Genomic DNA, 19,922 nt, shown 5'->3' on the forward strand with positions numbered 1-19,922 from the left:
AGTGAAGTTAACTCTGACCACTGAAAGAAGAACTCTAGAGAAGTGTCCACCTTCCTCCCCACCTCCCCAGACATGGATTGCAAATAGGGGCAGTTCTGACAAAGAGTTTTTAATCTATGCTTTATTGAAAATAATGCTTTTTAAACTTCCAGTATTCCTTTTCTGCCAATTGGATATTATTAATTCCTTTTGGAATAGAGTCTATAGGTATATCAGCTGGTACAAAATAAGATCTTATATATTAATTTTCATGCTTTTTTTCCCTTCACCGTGTTTCCTGACACTTTTTGTAGTAGCTAGAGGACCCACAGTGATGTAAGGAGAATTAGGATTATTGTATCCAAAAACCATAAAGGAAAGTGATTCTTTCCAGGTTTGTTTCTGCCTCTGAAATATCCTAAACTGGTTCTTGTATCAGGAAACAATTACTAATGGGGTTTCATTTGAATCCAAAACAAAAGTTCCTAGGGGAACTGAGAATCCCACTTAGGAGTTTATGAAATAATAAAGCTGGAAAAGAAAATCATGGTTAGGGGACTGAGGGTGGGGACAGCAGAAGATCTTGCTCCCCCCACTCTTTCTTGGAGCACAGAGAGCTTTAGGCGGTATGTGACCTGAAAGCACCAGACTTAGGGTTCCGGGGAGGAGATGATGGAGTGCAGAGGTAACAGGACAGCCAGTGGCCAGAGAGTTGTGTGGCAGCCAAGCGGAAGCTCTGGTTGGCTGTCTCTCTTTATTCATTACCCAGACCTGCCAGAGAGGCAGGTCTCAGCTATGTCAGGACACGTCCTACCTGTGTGAGAAGGGGGACTTTCCTCCATAGCCCCCTAGAGCTCGGCCCTCAATAGGACACCCATTGGCAACCTGAGACTTTTAGGAGCCCTGTCTAATCATGCCACTTGAAAGCCACCCTGGACATATGGCGTGGAGTCCTCAGCCCCCTCAGAGAGGCAGTGACAGGTGGAACAGACATATATGGGTGGAGAAGAAGAGCAGGCAAAGTCATACCATGTACACAACCTCACTAGCAAGAATGGTATCTAATAGACATTTAGTGCATGGCTTGTCACAAATAAGCCCAACCACTGTCTCGCTTCTAATTTAGAGACCTCTTATAAGAATGTACTTCCTGGGGAACTCTGGCCTGACAAAATAAAATGTGGAAAGCTTTTTTATAATGTAGGGTTCCAAAAGGTAAATAAGCTTGTATATTTGGCCAGCTGCTGATGCTGCCATCACTGCAGAAGAGCAGGCAGTGGGGCCAGCCCACATCCATGCATTCTCACATTTGACCCCTCAGGAAATAAATACTTTATACTGTTTAAAGAGCCCTTAGCCTTCCTAGGCTCCTGGACACTCATAACCTTCCTATCAAATTATGGAAGCCAGGGGAGCACTGAGACGGGGCAGCAAGAATCAACATGATGAAGACATCTTGAAACTTAACTTGGTTTTTGATTGTACATCACCTCCTCCCAAAAAGGAACTCGCCAGTCCCAAAGGCCACCTAGTGGGAAGCTGCCACGGTGGTGCCTGACTCCACCCCAAGGAAAAAGAGGAAGAGGCTTTTTGTATTTCATCCTAACACTTCAGCAAGTTATTAGGAACATTAATTATCTAACCACTGCCTGGCCCTTATTAGTTCTGCAAGGGCCATAGTCCTCTGGTTCTTGGTAAATACTCTGAGGCACCAGATGGCCCATTCCTTGGGATGGTGGGCTTTCCAGTGGGTTGGGAAGTGTATCCAGTGGCCCCGGGACCCATTCCTTCACTCTACTCGCTGCTGGGTCTGTTATAGAAAGCTGGCACGGACAGCTGCTTTCCTCTTTGTCATGGGCAGCACGGCTGTGACAGCACACACACAGTCAGTCCCTGTGCTCTCCTCTTTCCTACTGCCATTCCCACCTGCCTGAGCATTTTTTTTCTTTTTCCTTTATTTTTCCTGATTCATTTCAGTGACCCATGAGGTACAGGAAGTTTATGTTGCCCTGCTTCCTTGCTCTAATGCTTATTGCCTGCAAACACTGCTATCTGGAAGCGGGACTGTATCCTGGTTTCCAGATCATTTGACTTGACTTGTGATTATTAGTAACCAGAGAACTGAAGCAAACAGTGGTCTGCCTTCCATTCTGCCTTCCACAAAAGGGTTAACCTTAAGGCACACAGAGCACAGCACTGGTCTCCCTCCAGTGCTCCCAGGCTGATAGGCTGCAGGGCTTACCATATTAGGAGTGTGTGAAGGGAAAATTCGGCTCCTGGTGTACACAGCAGGAGCTCTTCTGTCAGTCTACAGTGCAAGCTCTATATTTAGTAACAGGCACTTGGGAATAGCAGCTTCATGTGGGAGTGGGTTGCTGGAATGCAGATGTGTAGCGAATCTCTACCCCAATCCTCATGGAGCCTTAAAACTGAAGCCCTAGGAGAGAGCTGGGCTCTTCCTCTACCTGCTCCAGGCTGTCTGGATGACATCTTTTGCGAAACAGGGAAGAATGATACAGTCCCTTTCATGTATGCTGCATTTTAATATGAAGGAGAGGAATTGTGATAGTTGAACAACCATCACTCAAAATGTTGAAACTGATTTTTCTCCCTCCAGGCCTTACCTCCTCTCCTATATCAGGTTAACTAACCACTAGTACGATGAGTGGAATAATTTTATTGACTTACGATTTCTCTGTATAGGAAATAAATAAAATAGCTTCCCTTTGGTTTTGCAGGAAATGTATCTTTGGTACTACAAGAATTTTATTTCACATTACAAGAAGCCCTTGGTTCTAAAAATGTGTCTTCATTTATAAAATATAATTGTATAAATAGAACATAAGCATTATGTATGAAATGATTTCTTATAGGCCCATACAAATTTGCACAATATAGTAACACTCTGTGAGAATAAAAATTAATTAAAAATAGTCTTGTAGATAAAATTATTAACTCATTTGATGATATGGAAGTAAGTGTCTTGTTTAATCAACTTACCGTAGCTCTGTTTTAAGGGTAATCTGTTTATCCAGGAATGATCAGTTCCAGGGCAGCTTTTGTTCTCTTTCCTTCTCCCTCTCTCTTTCTCTCTGCTAAATTTGCTGTTTCAACTGACCAAGACTTAAGGTTAAACAGACTGGGCAAAGTTTCTAACTGTGAGACTTGGGAAGCATTCAGAATCTGGGCTTCTCCTTATTTTCACATATTTACATCTGCTATAAACCCACTAGTTTCCTCAGATTATTTGCTAGTTGGGTGGAGATATTGCATGGGCCTGAAGTTCTGGTTGTGAAATTCATTGAATAAAAAGACAAAGCCATAACACGTTTAACTACAATCCACCACAGCCAGAATGCTTTTTCTTCCAAGCTCCAGCTAGGATGAAATGATTGGGCTCTTCAGATGGCTTTGGTGTAGTATATCTAATGTGTGTGATTTGGTTGGGACTGCCAATAATGTGGTAAATGGAAGACTTTTGGATATTGCCGAAGGATAGCTGAGGGTCCTAGTAGGAAAAGAATTTAACTGGGTCAACACACTCTTATGGGCAGTCATAGGACTGATCATTACTATTCAGCAAAAAGTGTGCAGGGCAAATGCAAAATATACACTGTGGCCAATTAACCATGGCACTTTGTTGCAGAACAGAGGAGCTGGAAAAGCTTGATTGGGGTGACCCTGGGGATGGAGGCAGAGAAGGAAGGCTGAGACTTGTGTCCAGACAACTAGGGACAGAAGCCCAGAAGCAGTGAGAGTCAGGAGGAGATGCCAGTGCCTGCAGAGACACACAGGTATAGAGGGAACCGCAGGGAGATAGTGTTTAGAGGTTGCCTAATGAGGTGCTGGGGTCCTGCCTCTAGAAAGACCAGACATCCTGTGGTGGGATGGTAGTTTGGAAGAGGTGAGGGGAGAGTAGGAAAGGAATGCAAGGCAGAGATGAATGCAGTGAGGAAATAGAATGCTTAAGAATTCAAGACAAGGGTCCAGGCATAGACAAATCAGCAAGAATCTAGCTTCCAGATAATTATAGTTCATAATAATGATTATGATAATTAATTTATTGCCCATTATGTGCCAAGCCCTGAAAACACTGAGCTAAGCACATGCGTGCACTGAAATTTATAGTAACCCTGTGAAGTGGATTCTCTTATTTTCATCATTAAATATATGAGTAAACTGAGGCACAAAGAGGTACTTCGTTAATAAGTGGTGGAGCTGAGTTTGAAATCCAGGTCTCTGAGTAGAACCCCCTTAATGACTTCACCATACTGACTTCTCAGACACTACAGATCTTGAACCAAGTTTAGGGCTTGATCTTAGGAAAAAGGTGGAAACTCTGTTTCTAGCACTGTTATTTTTCTCTGAAAGTTGGATCTAATGCTGTTATTTGTGAGCAAAGTGCTTATCATATGTAGCACATTGGGTTAAGTGCGGGACCTACAGAGATAAATTTGACACAGCCCCTCAAGGAATATTGTGATAGACAAATACATAAATCATAGCATGATGTGATAAGTGCTTATAGAACCAGATATTAAATGCTGATGGGCAGCTAAGGATAAAGGGAACCAGAGAAAGCTTGAAGACGTGGTATTTGAGGAGACTTGAGGGAACAATAACAACTGCTAAGTGGACAAGTCATTGAAGGGTATTCTTGGTGGAGAGGGGAAATTGCTTGGAAATATGAATCATCAAGTACCTACAAACAGCCTGGTATAGGTGGAATAGGGGGAAATGAACCTAGAAAAGTAGTCTGAAGCCATATTACAAAAGGCCTTACATGCCACAGTAAGGAGGTTAGCTTCCATTGAATTCTGAGCTACTGCTCCAAAACCTCCTTGTACTAAAGGTCAGGACTGATCATCAGGGATGATTCTGCAGGCCAGTGCTACAAATGATAGCTTGAAATAAGGGAGAGATTCTGAGATAAGTAACTAGAATATCCTGTTAGGATCTAAATAAACAGGGTCCAAGCCAAAGAATTTGTCCTGTGGGGTCATAACTGTCTTTTGGGATAAATCAATAAGTCATCCTCCTTTGCCCTACAACACCCTTAGTCCATTAGTCTGAGCTTCTAATGAAAACTTGTCTCAGTATTCAAGAAGATTTCCAATTTCCTTTTAACCTGCAAGAAGCTGATTAAATTAAGCACCATTGACATCTAGGTTCTTAAAATAGAAACTCATTTAAAGGGATCAGCAGTCAGAATAACACATGTGGTGTCACCTTCTGGTTCCCCTTTCTGCCACCCTTGGTTCTAGAGACTGGATATTTTTCATGGATGAAGCTCTGTCAACTTGCAGGTTTCCCTACAAGAAGAAGTCGAACCTATCTCTTTACCTTCTCAGTAGCTACTTGCTGAAAAAAGGATAGAACCAGACTGACTCCTTTAACTTTAATTTTACATTGACTGTTTTACCTTTAAATTCTGGATTAAAAGTTCAAATGAGCACTTGACAATGTCCAGGAATCCTACTGTGCTCCCACAGGAAACACACTGACCTGCTGATGACAGTGATGGCATGCCGTCACCTCTTGCCCCCAGCTGGCCCACATCTGCCTACTTCTCAGTTAATGACCTCATCTTTCAGGAAAAAGAAGCCCTCAGAGTAGAGAACCTGATCTCCCTCCTTCAAGAGAAGGTCTGTATTTCCCAATTCCACATTCCCCTCCAAATATTGTATCATTTCAGAGCCATGCTTTACATTAAGACTTCTAGAAAAAAGTTGACTAAATCTGGGATCTCTACATCCTCACATTCCATTTCCTCTTCAAGTCATCCCAATTTGGCTTCTTTCCCCATTATTTTCAACTGCTCTTAGGTCTATTCTGCACCTGTACCAGTGCAGCTGAAAGAGTTTGGATAAAAACACACAGCTAAGTTGATTGAGTTCATTTTAAATTTGTGGCAGACAGTACATTTCTCTTGTTTATCTGTGTTTTCAGTCTCTTGAGTATTTTATATTTTCCTCCCCTCAGACCTCCAATACCTTCCCATTCTCACTCTAGCAGATGACTTGCTTCCTACTTTACTTTCCAGTTTTCTGCAAAACTGGAACAGTCTGAAGAGAACTTCCCCAGGTACACATAGCTAAATTGACCCATTACTTGTACGTGTGTTCAGTCTTCTGTCCTGTTAACTCCGGTGTGCATGGCCCTCATGAAGGTCAGCCCCTCCATTGTTGCACTAGATCCCATCTTCCCTCACCTCCTCATTGACTGGCTCAGCAGCTCTGCCCTGTCCTCTTGCACCATAATATTTCCCTCTCTGCTAGATTATTTCTGGCAGCCTGCAAATACTCTGCACTTCTGTGAAAAACAGCAACAACATTCTCTTGATCCCATTTCTTCACCAGTTACCATCTGTGGATAAAATAAGAGTTCCTGTGGCCAGGATTCTCACCTGGCCCTGGTTGACTAGCTCACTGCACACCTGTGGGCAATACATGGCTGTTGACTCTATACAAAGAGCTCCTCCCAGTGCTCTGTGCGTGATATGGTGGCAGGGCTGCAAGGCTGCAGGAGAGCTAAGCAGAGGCTGGAGTGGTAGCAGTGCCAAGGACAGAGGCCCAGAGGATGGCTGTGTGGGAGAACTGTGCAGAGAGGCCCAGAGGACAGCTGTGTGGGATGTCTGTGCAGGCAGAGGCCCAGAGGACAGCTGCATAGGGGCCCAGAAGATGGCTGTGCAAACGGAGGGGCCCAGAGGCAGAGAGACAGACTGGCTTGCTGCATTCAGACTTTTGAGTGAATGAGATTTTAGTGACTGACCTGCCACCTGGAAATAAAGTCGTGTATAACCCTTTCATCCCAAGAACGTTTTGCTGTCGATTTCTTTGTCACAATGAATCCATAGCAAACTTGCCCGGGGCAGAAACCCTTTGGCAAGACACCATCCCTTCTCTTCTTCCTTATATAGCCAAGAGTAAATTACACTTGATATGTCCATTTTCTCTCCTCCAAGTCCCTTGAATTCACTCCAGCCAGGCTTTTACCCCACCAAGGTATCTCTTGACCCATTCCAAGAAAACTCTTCTTACAAGATCAACAAATGGCCTCTGCATTGTTAAATCTAAGGCCATCGCTCTTGCCTGACCTATCAGCAGCCTCCACTTGTTAAATCCAAAGGCCATTACTCTTGCCTGACCCATCAGCAGCACCTGATCACTCTCCTTGGAATAACCACTTCACCTGGCAGCCAGGACTTCACACTGCCTGGTTTTCCATCTGCTTCTCTGGTAGCTCCTGTCAGACTCCTGCTTGGTTCTTTTTCACTGCCTTAGACATTGGCAAGCACCAAGGATCAGGGTGTAAACCTTGTCTCTTTTCTTTCTACACTTGCTGTCTTGGTGGTTTTATCCAGTCTCATAGCTTTAATTTCCATTTATTACTCTGATTACTTCCAATTTCACATTTACCTTAGTCCTCTTCCTTGAACTCCAGATTCATTTATGTGTCCAAATGCCTGTTCAACTTCTCCAGGGGGATATTTAACAAATACTTCAAACTTAGTAAGTCCAACACTGAATTCTTCATTTTCTCTCCTTGAAACTTGCTTCTTCTGCCATCTTCCTTATCTCAATAAATGACAACTCCATTTTTCAAGTTTCTCAGACCAAAACCTTGAAGCCATCTTTGATTTCCTTTTATCTCTCACATCCCACATCTAATTTATCAGTGAAACCTGTTGGCTTTACCTTCAAAGTATTTCCAGAGTACAACCACTTCTTTCCACTCCTACTGCTAATAACCTGGCCAAGCCATCATTATTTCTTGCCTAGATTATTGCAATAGCTTTCTAACTGGTCTCTACACTCTGTTTTGTATTTTTTAGCCTCTACTTTTGTTCTTACTTCCATTCAGTCTATTGATAACATGACAGCCAAAGTGATTGATCTAAAATCCAAGTCAGGTTATGGGAATCCTGTGCTCAAAACCTTCCAGCATCTTTCCATCTCACTCAGAATAAACGTCAAAGTCTACGCTGTGTCTCTAAGACCACCCCTGTGCTGAGCCCATTCTGTCTCTGCCCTCTGCTGATGCTCTTCCTGCTTTACTACTTGGACCTTGCTGTTCTTTCACATCCAGGCACATGCTTGCCTTGGGGCTTTTTTAGTTATCTTTTCTTCTGCTTGGAAAGATTTCCCCCAGATATTTGCATGGCTCATCCCTCACTTAAGGGTCTTACTGAATGTCACCTTTCTGTTTAGGCCATCCCTGACTAGCCTGCCTAAAATTGCCCACCTCCACTGCCAGTACTTCCTTTCTCCTTTCCCAGCATCGTCTTGAACTTAGCACTTACTACTGTTTTACATATCATGTGTTTTATTTATTTATCTTAGGATCTTCCTCTTCCACTGAAAGATAAGCTGTAAAGGGCAGGGATTTTTTAAAGTATTTCTTTTTTTTTTTTTTTTTTTTTTTTTTTTGATAATTATTTTTTATTGAAGGGTAGTTGACACACAGTATTACATTACATTAGTTTCAGGTGTACAACACAGTGATTCAACATTTATATACATGATAATTCTAAGTACCAGCTATCACCATACCAAGTTGTTACAATATTTTGACTATATTCCTTATGCTATACATTACATCCCGGTTGCTTATTTATTTTACAATTGGAAGTGTGTACTTTTTCTTGGTTGTTGTTGTTAGGGCATCTCTCATTTTTATTGATCAAATGGTTGTTAACAACAATAAAATTCTGTATAGGGGAGTCAATGCTCAATGCACAATCATTAATCCACCCCAAGCCTAATTTTCGTCAGTCTCCAATCTTCTGAAGCATAACGAACAAGTTCTTACATGGAGAACAAATTCTTACATAGTGAATAAGTTACATGGTGAACAGTACAAGGGCAGTCATCACAGAAACTTTTGGTTTTGCTCATGCATTATGAACTATAAACAGTCAGTTCAAATATGAATACACATTTGATTTTTATACTTGATTTATATGTGGATACCACATTTCTCTCATTATTATTTTTAATAAGATGCTGAAGTGGTAGGTAGATACAACATAAAGGTAGAAAACATAGTTTAGTGTTGTAAGAGAGCAAATGTATATGATCAGGTGTGTGCCTGTAGACTATGTGTTAATCCAAGCTAGACAAGGGCAATAAAACATCCACATATGCAGAAGATTTCTCTCAGAACAGGGGGGGTGAGGTTCTAAGCCTCACCTCTGTTGATCCCCAATTTCTCACCTGATGGCCCCCCAGCGACTGTGCCTGTCTTAGGTTGTTCCTCCCTTGAGGAATCTTACCCGTCTCTGGCTAACCAGTCATCTTCCGGGGCCACACAGGGAAATGTTAAGTTGGTAAGTGAGAGAGAAGCCTTATTGTTTGAAATGGTTAGCTTTTTATTTCTTTGCATATTTATGCCCTGTGGCTTCTATGCCCAGCATTTGTCTTGAGGTATCTTTACCACTTGGAGGAGTTATGATACTCGGTAAATTTGATATGAGGCACGAATTCTATTTAAGAATTCGTTGTAATTAGGAAGGAAGAAGAAAAGCTATAGAAGTAGCAGGCGGGAGAAAACATGGGAAGATTGATTATTTCTTTGACGTATCTTCTTGTAGAGTAACTTCAGCATGTATATATTTTAAGCTACTACTTAAATTGCGCACACACATTAACATAATAGGAGTATAGTTACATAACCAAAGCATACCTGTAATTACCAGCCATCTCCAGTGAAACCAAGAAAACCAGTTAGGCACCCTAGGCATTTGTGAAAACTTATCAATGATATGATGGTTATTATCTAACTGAATTTGAATAGTTTGAGAAAAATCAGACGAATTAAAACAACCCATTCCTGGGCACTGTTCACATCCCATATGTTCTTTTAACAGTAAATAGTCTGTAGTTGTAAGATTTTGGAGCGCTACAATTTGCACTTCTCCTAATTCTTGGTTGAGTTCCAACAGTATAGATCCAGTCAAATTTGTTGTTTTACTGTATGCACAGGCCAGCTTAGATATCTCCTTCATTCCCATGGCAAGTCCAGGAGCTGGTGGGATGAGTGCATCTACAGCTGTAGCAGTGCGTGGATCTTTGTTGGGGTTTTTTGATGATCATCTTCTGGCATGAGTCTTCCCGAGAGTGCTGATGTTGGAAGTTCTCTTTCATATCGTTTCTTAGTTCATTTTCGGGGTAGCCAAATTAGGCTTTGATCCTCTGTATAAACACAAACAGACCCTTTGCCTACACTTTTATATGTCCTTTATATTATTGTGTAGAACTCATTAGAGGTCACCACATAGGAACTGCATTTTTTTTTTTTTAATCATTAATCTACACTTACATGACGAATACTTACGAATACTTTGTTTACTAGGCTCTCCCCTATACCAGGTCCCCCCTATATACTCCTTTACAGTCACTGTCCATCAGCGTAGCAACCTGTTGTAGAATCACTACTTGTCTTCTCTGTGTTGTACAGCCCTCCCCTTTCTCCCACCCCGCTATGGATGCTAATCTTAATACCCCCCTACTTCTCCCCCCCTTATCCCTCCCTACCCACCCATCCTCCCCAGTCCCTTTCCCTTTGGTACCTGTTAGTCCATTCTTGAGTTCTGTGATTCTGCTGCTGTTTTGTTCCTTCAGTTTTTCCTTTGTTCTTATATTCCACAGATGAGTGAAATCATTTGGTATTTCTCTTTCTCTGCTTGGCTTGTTTCACTGAGCAAAATACCCTCCAGCTCCATCCATGTTGCTGCAAATGGTTGGATTTGCCCTTTTCTTATGGCTGAGTAGTATTCCATTGTGTATATGTACCACATCTTCTTTATCCATTCATCTATCGATGGACATTTAGGTTGCTTCCAATTCTTGGCTATTGTAAATAGTGCTGCGATAAACATAGGGGTGCACTGATCTTTCTCATACTTGATTGCTGCATTCTTAGGGTAAATTCCTAGGAGTGCAATTCCTGGGTCAAATGGTAAGTCTGTTTTGAGCATTTTGATGTACCTCCATACTGCTTTCCACAATGGTTGAACAAGTTTACATTCCCACCAGCAGTGTAGGAGGGTTCCCCTTTCTCCACAGCCTCGCCAACATTTGTTGTTGTTTGTCTTTTGGATGGCAGCCATCCTTACTGGTGTGAGGTGATACCTCATTGTGGTTTTAATTTGCATTTCTCTGATAATTAGCGATGTGGAGCATCTTTTCATGTGTCTGTTGGCCATCTGTATTTCTTTTTTGGAGAACCGTCTGTTCAGTTCCTTTGCCCATTTTTTAATTGGGTTATTTGTTTTTTGTTTGTTGAGGCGTGTGAGCTCTTTATATATTCTGGACGTCAAGCCTTTATCGGATGTGTCATTTTCAAAGATATTCTCCCATACTGTAGGGTTTCTTTTTGTTCTATTGATGGTGTCTTTTGCTGTACAGAAGCTTTTCAGCTTAATATAGTCCCACTTGTTCATTTTTGCTGTTGTTTTCCTTGCCCGGGGAGATATGTTCAAGAAGAGGTCACTCATGTTTATGTCTAAGAGGTTTGTGCCTATGTTTTCTTCCAAGAGTTTAATGGTTTCATGACTTACATTCAGGTCTTTGATCCATTTTGAGTTTACTTTTGTATATGGGGTTAGACGATGGTCCAGTTTCATTCTCCTACATGTAGCTGTCCAGTTTTGCCAGCACCATCTGTTGAAGAGACTGTCATTTCGCCATTGTATGTCCATGGCTCCTTTATCAAATATTAATTGACCATATATGTCTGAGTTAATGTCTGGATTCTCTAGTCTGTTCCATTGGTCTGTGGCTCTGTTCTTGTGCCAGTACCAAATTGTCTTGATTACTATGGCTTTATAATAGAGCTTGAAGTTGGGGAGTGAGATCCCCCCTACTTTATTCTTCTTTCTCAGGATTGCTTTGGCTATTCGGGGTCTTTGGTGGTTCCATATGAATTTTTGAATTATTTGATCCAGTTCATTGAAGAATGTTGCTGGTAGTTTCATAGGGATTGCATCAAATCTGTATATTGCTTTGGGCAGGATGGCCATTTTGACGATATTAATTCTTCCTAGCCATGAGCATGGGATGCGTTTCCATCTGTTAGTGTCCCCTTTAATTTCTTTTAAGAGTGACTTGTAGTTTTCAGAATATAAGTCTTTCACTTCTTTGGTTAGGTTTATTCCTAGGTATTTTATTTTTTTTGATGCAATTGTGAATGGAGTTGTTTTCCTGATTTCTCTTTCTGTTGGTTCATTGTTGGTATATAGGAAAGCCACAGATTTCTGTGTGTTGATTTTGTATCCTGCAACTTTGCTGTATTCCGATATCAGTTCTAGTAGTTCTGGGGTGGAGTCTTTAGGGTTTTTTATGTACAGTATCATGTCATCTGCAAATAGTGACAGTTTGACTTCTTCTTTGCCAATCTGGATTCCTTGTATTTTTTTGTTTTGTCTGATTGCCGTGGCTAGGACCTCTAGTACAATGTTAAATAACAGTGGGGAGAGTGGGCATCCCTGTCTAGTTCCCGATCTCAGCGGAAATGCTTTCAGCTTCTCGCTATTCAATATAATGTTGGCTGTGGGTTTTTCATAGATGGCCTTTATTATGTTGAGGTACTTGCCCTCTATTCCCATTTTGCTGAGAGTTTTTATCATGAATGGATGTTGAACTTTGTCAAATGCTTTTTCAGCATCTATGGAGATGATCATGTGGTTTTTGTCTTTCTTTTTGTTGATGTGGTGGATGATATTGATGGACTTTCGAATGTTGTGCCATCCTTGCATCCCTGGGATGAATCCCACTTGGTCATGGTGTACGATGGTTTTGATGTATTTTTGAATTCGGTTTGCTAAAATTTTGTTGAGTATTTTTGCGTCTACGTTCATCAGGGATATTGGTCTATAGTTTTCTTTTTTGGTGGTGTCTTTGCCTGGTTTTGGTATTAGGGTGACGTTAGCTTCATAGAATGAGTTTGGGAGTATCCCCTCCTCTTCTATTTCTTGGAAAACTTTAAGGAGAATGGGTATTATGTCTTCCCTGTATGTCTGATAAAATTCCGAGGTAAATCCATCTGGCCCGGGGGTTTTGTTCTTTGGTAGTTTTTTGATTACCGCTTCAATTTCGTTGCTGGTAATTGGTCTGTTTAGATTTTCTGTTTCTTTTTGGGTCAGTCTTGGAAGGTTGTATTTTTCTAGGAAGTTGTCCATTTCTCCTAGGTTTCCCAGCTTGTTAGCATATAGGTTTTCATAGTAGTCTCTAATAATTCTTTGTATTTCTGCGGGATTTGTTGTGATTTTTCCTTTCTCATTTCTGATACTGTTGATTTGTGTTGACTCTCTTTTCCTCTTAATAAGTCTGGCTAGAGGCTTATCTATTTTGTTTATTTTCTCGAAGAACCAGCTCTTGGTTTCATTGATTTTTGCTATTGTTTTATTCTTCTCAATTTTATTTATTTCTTCTCTGATCTTTATTATGTCCCTCCTTCTGCTGACCTTAGGCCTCATTTGTTCTTCTTTTTCCAATTTTGATAATTGTGACATTAGACCGTTCATTTGGGATTGCTCTTCCTTTTTTAAATATGCTTGGAGTGCTATATACTTTCCTCTTAAGACTGCTTTTGCTGCGTCCCACAGAAGTTGGGGCTTAGTGTTGTTGTTGTCATTTGTTTCCATATATTGCTGGATCTCCATTTTGATTTGGTCATTGATCCATTGATTATTTAGGAGCGTGTTGTTTAGCCTCCATGTGTTTGTGAGCCTTTTTGCTTTCTTTGAACAGTTTATTTCTAGTTTAATGCCTTTGTGGTCTGAAAAGTTGGTTGGTAGGATTTCAATCTTTTGGAATTTACTGAGGCTCTTTTTGTGTCCTAGTATGTGGTCTATTCTGGAGAATGTTCCATGTGCACTTGAGAAGAACGTGTATCCTGTTGCTTTTGGATGTAGAGTTCTGTAGATGTCTATTAGGTCCATCTGTTCTAGTGTGTTGTTCAGTGCCTCTGTGTCCTTACTTATTTTCTGTCTGGTGGATCTGTCCTTTGGAGTGAGTGGTGTGTTGAAGTCTCCTAGAATGAATGCATTGCATTCTATTTCCTCCTTTAGTTCTGTTAATATTTGTTTCAGGTATGTTGGTGCTCCTGTATTGGGTGCATATATATTTATAATGGTTATATCCTCTTGATGGACTGAGCCCTTTATCATTATGTAATGTCCTTCTTTGTCTTTTTTTACTTTCTTTATTTTGAAGTCTGTTTTGTCTGATACCAGAATTGCAACACCTGCTTTCTTCTCTCTGTTGTTTGCTTGAAATATCTTTTTCCATCCCTTGACTTTAAGTCTGTGCGCGTCTTTGGGTTTGAGGTGAGTCTCTTGTAAGCAGCATATGGATGGATCTTGCTTTTTTATCCATTCTATTACTCTGTGTCTTTTGATTGGTGCATTCAGTCCATTTACATTTAGGGTGATTATTGAAAGGTATGAATTTATTGCCATTGCAGGCTTTAAGTTTGTGGTTACCAAAGGTTTAGGGTTAGCTTCTTTACTGTCTTACTGTCTAACTTAACTCGCTTGTTGAGCTATTATAAACACAATCTGATGATTCTTTATTTCTCTCCCTTCTTATTCCTCCTCCTCCCTTCTTCATATGTTGGGTGTTTTGTTGTGTGCTCTTTTTAGGAGTGCTCCCATCTAGAGCAGTCCCTGTAGGATGCCCTGTAGAGGTGGTTTGTGGGAGGCAAATTCCCTCAACTTTTGCTTGTCTGGGAATTGTTTAATCCCTCCTTCATATTTAAATGATATTCGTGCTGGATACAGTAGTCTTGGTTCGAGGCCCTTCTGTTTCATTGCATTAAGTATATCATGCCATTCTCTTCTGGCCTGTAGGGTTTCTGTTGAGAAGTCTGATGATAGCCTGATGGGTTTTCCTTTGTAGGTAACCTTTTTTTTCTCTCTGGCTGCTTGTAATACTTTGTCCTTGTCTTTGATCTTTGCCATTTTAATTATTATGTGTCTTGGTGTTGCCCTCCTTGGATCCCTTGTCATGGGAGTTCTGTGTACCTCTGTGGTCTGAGAGGCCATTTCTTCCCCTAGTTTGGGGAAATTTTCAGCAATTATTTCTTCAAAGACATTTTCTATCCCCTTTTCTCTCTCTACTTCTTCTGGAATGCCTATGATTCTTAAATTATTTCTTTTATATTGATCACTCAGCTCTCTTAAAATTCTTTCATTCCTGGAGATCCTTTTATCTCTCTCTGCATCAGCTTCTCTGCGTTCCTGTTCTCTGTTTTCTAGTCCATTAATGGTCTCTTGCATCTCGTCCATTCTGTTTTGAAGTCCTTCCAGAGCTTGTTTTATTTCTGAATTCTCCTTCCTTAGTTCTTGCATATTTCTCTGCAAGTCCATCAGCATGGTTATGACTTTTGTTTTGAATTCTTTTTCAGGTAGACTGGCTAAATCTATCTCCCCAGATTCCTTTTCAGGGGAAGATGTAGCAGATGCCGAAGCTGTCTGGGTTAGTCTTGTCTGAATCATATTTTTTTGCCTTTTCATGTTGACAGGTGCTATTGACTGTCAGCTGGGAGGGCCAAAATTTTCACTTACTACTGGCCTTTCTTTACTGGGGCAACTGCGACCCCTAGTGGCTTGTGTTGGGTAATTGCGTGTAGAGTGGGTCTTTGTGTCTTGCCTGGCCGGAAGGGAGAAATTTCCCTTTCTGTGGGCGGAATTTGTCTCAGGCTGCTTCTCTGCTTTCGCAGCGCCCGGTGGGGTGATGGATGGGGGGGCTGCTTGACTGTTTGCCTCCGTGAGGGGTCTCAGAGCTGTTGCCCAGGGGGTTAGTGCACCCGGTTTTCCCTGTAATTTCCAGCTGCTGTACTGTGACCTGGGTTGTTTCCGTCAAGCTGTTAAGTCCCTGTCCCTTTAAGACTTTCAAAAAAGCCCCCGCTTTTCTTTGTCACAGGGGCATCAGCTTCAGCACCCGCTCTGAGGTCTACCCCCTGTTCTCCCAGTATCCAGGGCCCCCTGGGCATATACTGTGTCTGCGCTCTGGCCCGGATGGCTGGGGCTGGGTGTTCGGCAGTCCTGGGCTCCGTCTCCCTCCCGCTCTGCCTATTCTTCTCCCGCCGGGAGCTGGGGGGAGGGGCGCTCGGGTCCCGCAGGGCCGGGGCTTGTATCTTACCCCTTTCACCAGTCGCTGGGTTCTCGCTGGTGTAGCTGCAGTCTGGCCACTGTCCTGCGTCTTCTGGTCTCTCTTTTAGGGCTAGTTGTGTTTGTTGTATTTTCAAAAGTATATATGTTTTTGGGAGGAGATTCCCACTGTCCTACTCACGCCGCCATGTTGGCTCCGCCTCCTAAAGTATTTCATTCACTACTGTATTTTCAGTGCCTAGAATAGTGTTTGACACCAAATAGATATTTATTTAACTGTTAACAGTTTGAGTAAGATAAAGACACAAAAGGTCTAAAACCTTTAGTTGCATGGGTATAGGCTCTGAATAGGAAGAGTTGGATTGAATCAGTTTGTTTTAACCCAGCAACCACTTCACTCTCTCAGCTTCCCACTTATCTGTAAGACTGGAAAAATTACATTTTGTTTCTCAATTTTTCTAACTGAAAATAGGGAATCATAAAGTGTCTGCCCTTTGTTATTAATACTAATGGTTAATACACATAAAGTACTTAGAACAATGCGTAGGATGATAGATGGTGCTCAGTAAATGCTATCGTCGTTACTCTTGTAATTATTGTTACTGAAGCACTGTCCTCTCTGCTTCCATGCCACCATGTGTTTCTGGTTTCCTCTTACTTCACTGGCCTCTCTGCTCCCTCCTTCACTAGCTCCTCCTCCTTTTCTGACTGTTCAGTGTTAGAGTGGGCCCCAGAGCTCAGAGTTAGGCTGTTTTTCCTTTGCTGTAGTTTCTCCCTACATGCTTCCATCACGGCCCCCAATCTGTACTACCACTCATGTTGATTACTTTCACATTTGTATCTCCAGCCCAGGTCTCTTTCCTCTCGCTTTAGACTGCTATTTGCAACTGCTTACCTGGTCTTACCACTTTGTTATCTCACAAGCATGTATTTAAATTAGCATGTCTGTGGTGGTTTAAAAAAATGGCTGTAAATTCTTTGATCACCCTTCTTTCCCTCCTGTTGAGTGTGGGCTGGACCTAATGACTTACTTCTAACAAATAGAATATGGTGGGAGTGATGGTATATGACTTCTGAGACTATATGGAAAAGGCATTGTGGCCTCCTCTCTCATACGATTCATCGCTATGGAAGATCAGCTACTTGTCCTAAAGACACTCAGGGAGCCCTGTGGAAAAGCCAATGTGGTGAGAAACTGAAGTCTCTTGCTTTCAGCTAGTGGGGAATGGAGGGTGGACCCTCCTGCCCTAGTCAAGCCCTCAGATGACTGCAGTTCCACTTGACATCTTGTTGACAGTCTCATGAGCCACTGAGCCAGAGCCACCCAGCTAAGCTGCTTCAGAATACCTTCCTTACAGAAACTGCAGTAGAATACATACTTGCTGTTTTAAGTTGCTAAGTTTTATGGTAATTTGTTACATGTTAAAATCGCCATCCATGACTTGTGGATTTGTCTATTTCTCCTTTTACTTTTGTCAACTTTTTGCTTCATGTATTTGGAAGTCTTCCCTTCATTTCTTTCATCCTGACAGTTTCTAAAGCATGCTGCAGTGTATCCTGCCTTAGGGCCTTTGCACTTGCCAGTCCCAGATCACAATGCTCCACTCTGGCTCTTCATGTAGCTAGCTAGCTTTTCCTTTTCCATCAGGGTCAGTTCAATGGTCATCTTCCCAAAGAGGCTGTCCTTAATTATTTGCATCTAAAATAGGCAGTCTATCTTAAAATGGATAACATCTTCACTCAGCTATAGAATAAGTCCCAGCAGGGGCATTGGCATAACTATAACTTCAATTCACAGGGTACAGAGAGTAATGAGTCCCTATTCATTAGAGGAAAACCCACTAGTTTTGTATAACCAGGTCTTATTCAGCAACCTCTGAACTTCTTGCTTAGGAAACCAGATTTCAAACATGTGACCTTGTTTCCTAGCCCCTCTAGCACATCCAGATAGGTTGCTTATGTGTATGCAGATAGGAAATGCTAAATACACAAAAGATTGCCAAAAGGCACTTAATTGATTTTCTAATTGCATCAGAATGGCAGCTTGACCCAAGACTTACTCAGTAGGAAAATCAGAGACTGGCCTTTGGCAATTCTTTGGCTTCAAACATAGATCAGTGGTCCTGGGGAAAAGGGTCTTATATTTTTTTTCTAAAATACTAATCACTTGTTCTTCATTAAAATATATTGATCTAATGCAAAGGAAAATGGAAATTGATCCTGATCCCAATTTTGCTGTGCACAAATCTTTTGGCAACCATGAAAATAAAAAAATAAATTTACATATAAGTAAAAAGAATAATAAGAAATAACATAATGAAAACTGAAAAAGAGAGCCCTACCAACCAAGTTTCATTTGGGAATATCTCATTGTAGTCTGGTTTAACAAAGTTTTAAATCAAAGTTCCACTCCTTAGAGGTAAAAGAAGTTTTCAGCTTCCTGTCTGTATTATAGAAAAGGATATCCTAGATCCTCTGATCTTCCCCAGGACAACCCCACTCATGTCTCCAGGGGGAGGCCTTTTGTCTTAGATGCCAGTCCTTCCCTTCTGCTGTTTCCCTCCAACTTCACCTTAAGAACTCCTTCCTCTCCTTCAAGCCTTCTGTGTGCTCTGTTTCCTTCCTCTCCCTCCCCTGATCCCCTTTCTCAGTCAGACCTGCCCTTGAATAAACGTATGCATCCTGAAGTATCACTGATTGATTGTGCTTAACTTTATGTTTAAATAGTTAGCATTTTGTCAGAGGATAAGTACCCTTGTGGTTAAAGTCCTCAAAATAAAATCCAACTTGTGAAATTTTATCCATCAGCCCTCTCACAGGCAAGTGCTTCTCTGCGTGGGAGAGTCTCCCAGAAAGTATGCCATACAGGAAGTACATTGCTTTGGAACAAGCAAGCTTGGGTTGATCCTCCATTTGGCCAACTAAGTGGCCCAATGTGAATTACTGACCTTCACTGAACCTCAGCATCTTCATGTGTAAAGTGAAAATTGAAATGTCTATTTCACAGAGTTATTGAGAGAATAAGGTCAGATAATATATGGAGACCTTCTAGCACATGTCCTGACACACAGTTGGTATTCGGAAGGTGAATGCCTTTCTTCCCTACTTTTTCTTAAGCCTTCAGACCTGGATCTATGTGTAACTCTGGTTGAAAATATGTTCCCACCCCAGGGCAAATAACCTTTGAAGCCGAATCAGTCAAAGAGAGAAATAAAGTCGGAGAAACCAGCTTATTGCCTACCAACAGTCGTCTACTTTTGCTCATCTGTGTCTCTCATGACCCTGCTGCAGAAGGGCCCCACCGAACCTCTCTGTCCAGATATGCCCTCACTCCCCCTTGTAATCACCTATTGATAAGGAGATGGACAACTTCTCCCCACCCCTTGGAAACACATATTGATATGGAGATGCACTAAGTCCATGGAAGAGATTCTGGAAATACTGCAATTTTACCCACACATGGTATTTCTTAGGACCCCTATTAAGGCTTCCATAATTACTTAGAGCTCACTAGTGTTAAAAATGGCATAAAACTAAATGTGATTTACCCCCAGAGGAATTAATGTTTAAACCAAAAGGTATTAACAAGAAGCCTACCTGTCAGAACATGTATCAGGGAGTCACTCCAGCTGGGAGGGGGAGGGAAATTAAGATAAGAGAGGGCTGTGTATCTCTTTGAAAAAAAACATACAGAAAAAGTTTTAAACCAGCCAAAGAAATTAAGACAAATGTAAAAAAGAGCCTAATATAAATACAATTTGCTTAGGTGATGTCCCAGAAAGAGTGTGAACCCTGTAGTACTCAGCCAATGAAGAATTAGGGGAGGGAC

The 19,922-nt window shown here is 41.5% G+C and overlaps 1 long non-coding RNA gene across 2 annotated transcripts in view; it reads left to right on the forward strand.

Moving 5' to 3' along the window:
- The first annotated feature begins 368 nt into the window (after positions 1-368).
- Positions 369-19,922, forward strand: part of LOC130679100 (uncharacterized) — a 111,037-nt gene continuing 91,483 nt past the window's right edge. For both annotated transcript variants that reach the window (XR_008992077.1, XR_008992080.1), the window contains exons 1-2: positions 369-3,108; positions 3,913-5,624. This is a non-coding gene — a long non-coding RNA (uncharacterized LOC130679100). The remainder of the gene's footprint in view (positions 3,109-3,912; positions 5,625-19,922) is intronic.

The sequence above is a fragment of the Manis pentadactyla genome, chromosome 10 (genome assembly GCF_030020395.1).
Source record: "Manis pentadactyla isolate mManPen7 chromosome 10, mManPen7.hap1, whole genome shotgun sequence".
NCBI lineage: Eukaryota > Metazoa > Chordata > Mammalia > Pholidota > Manidae > Manis > Manis pentadactyla.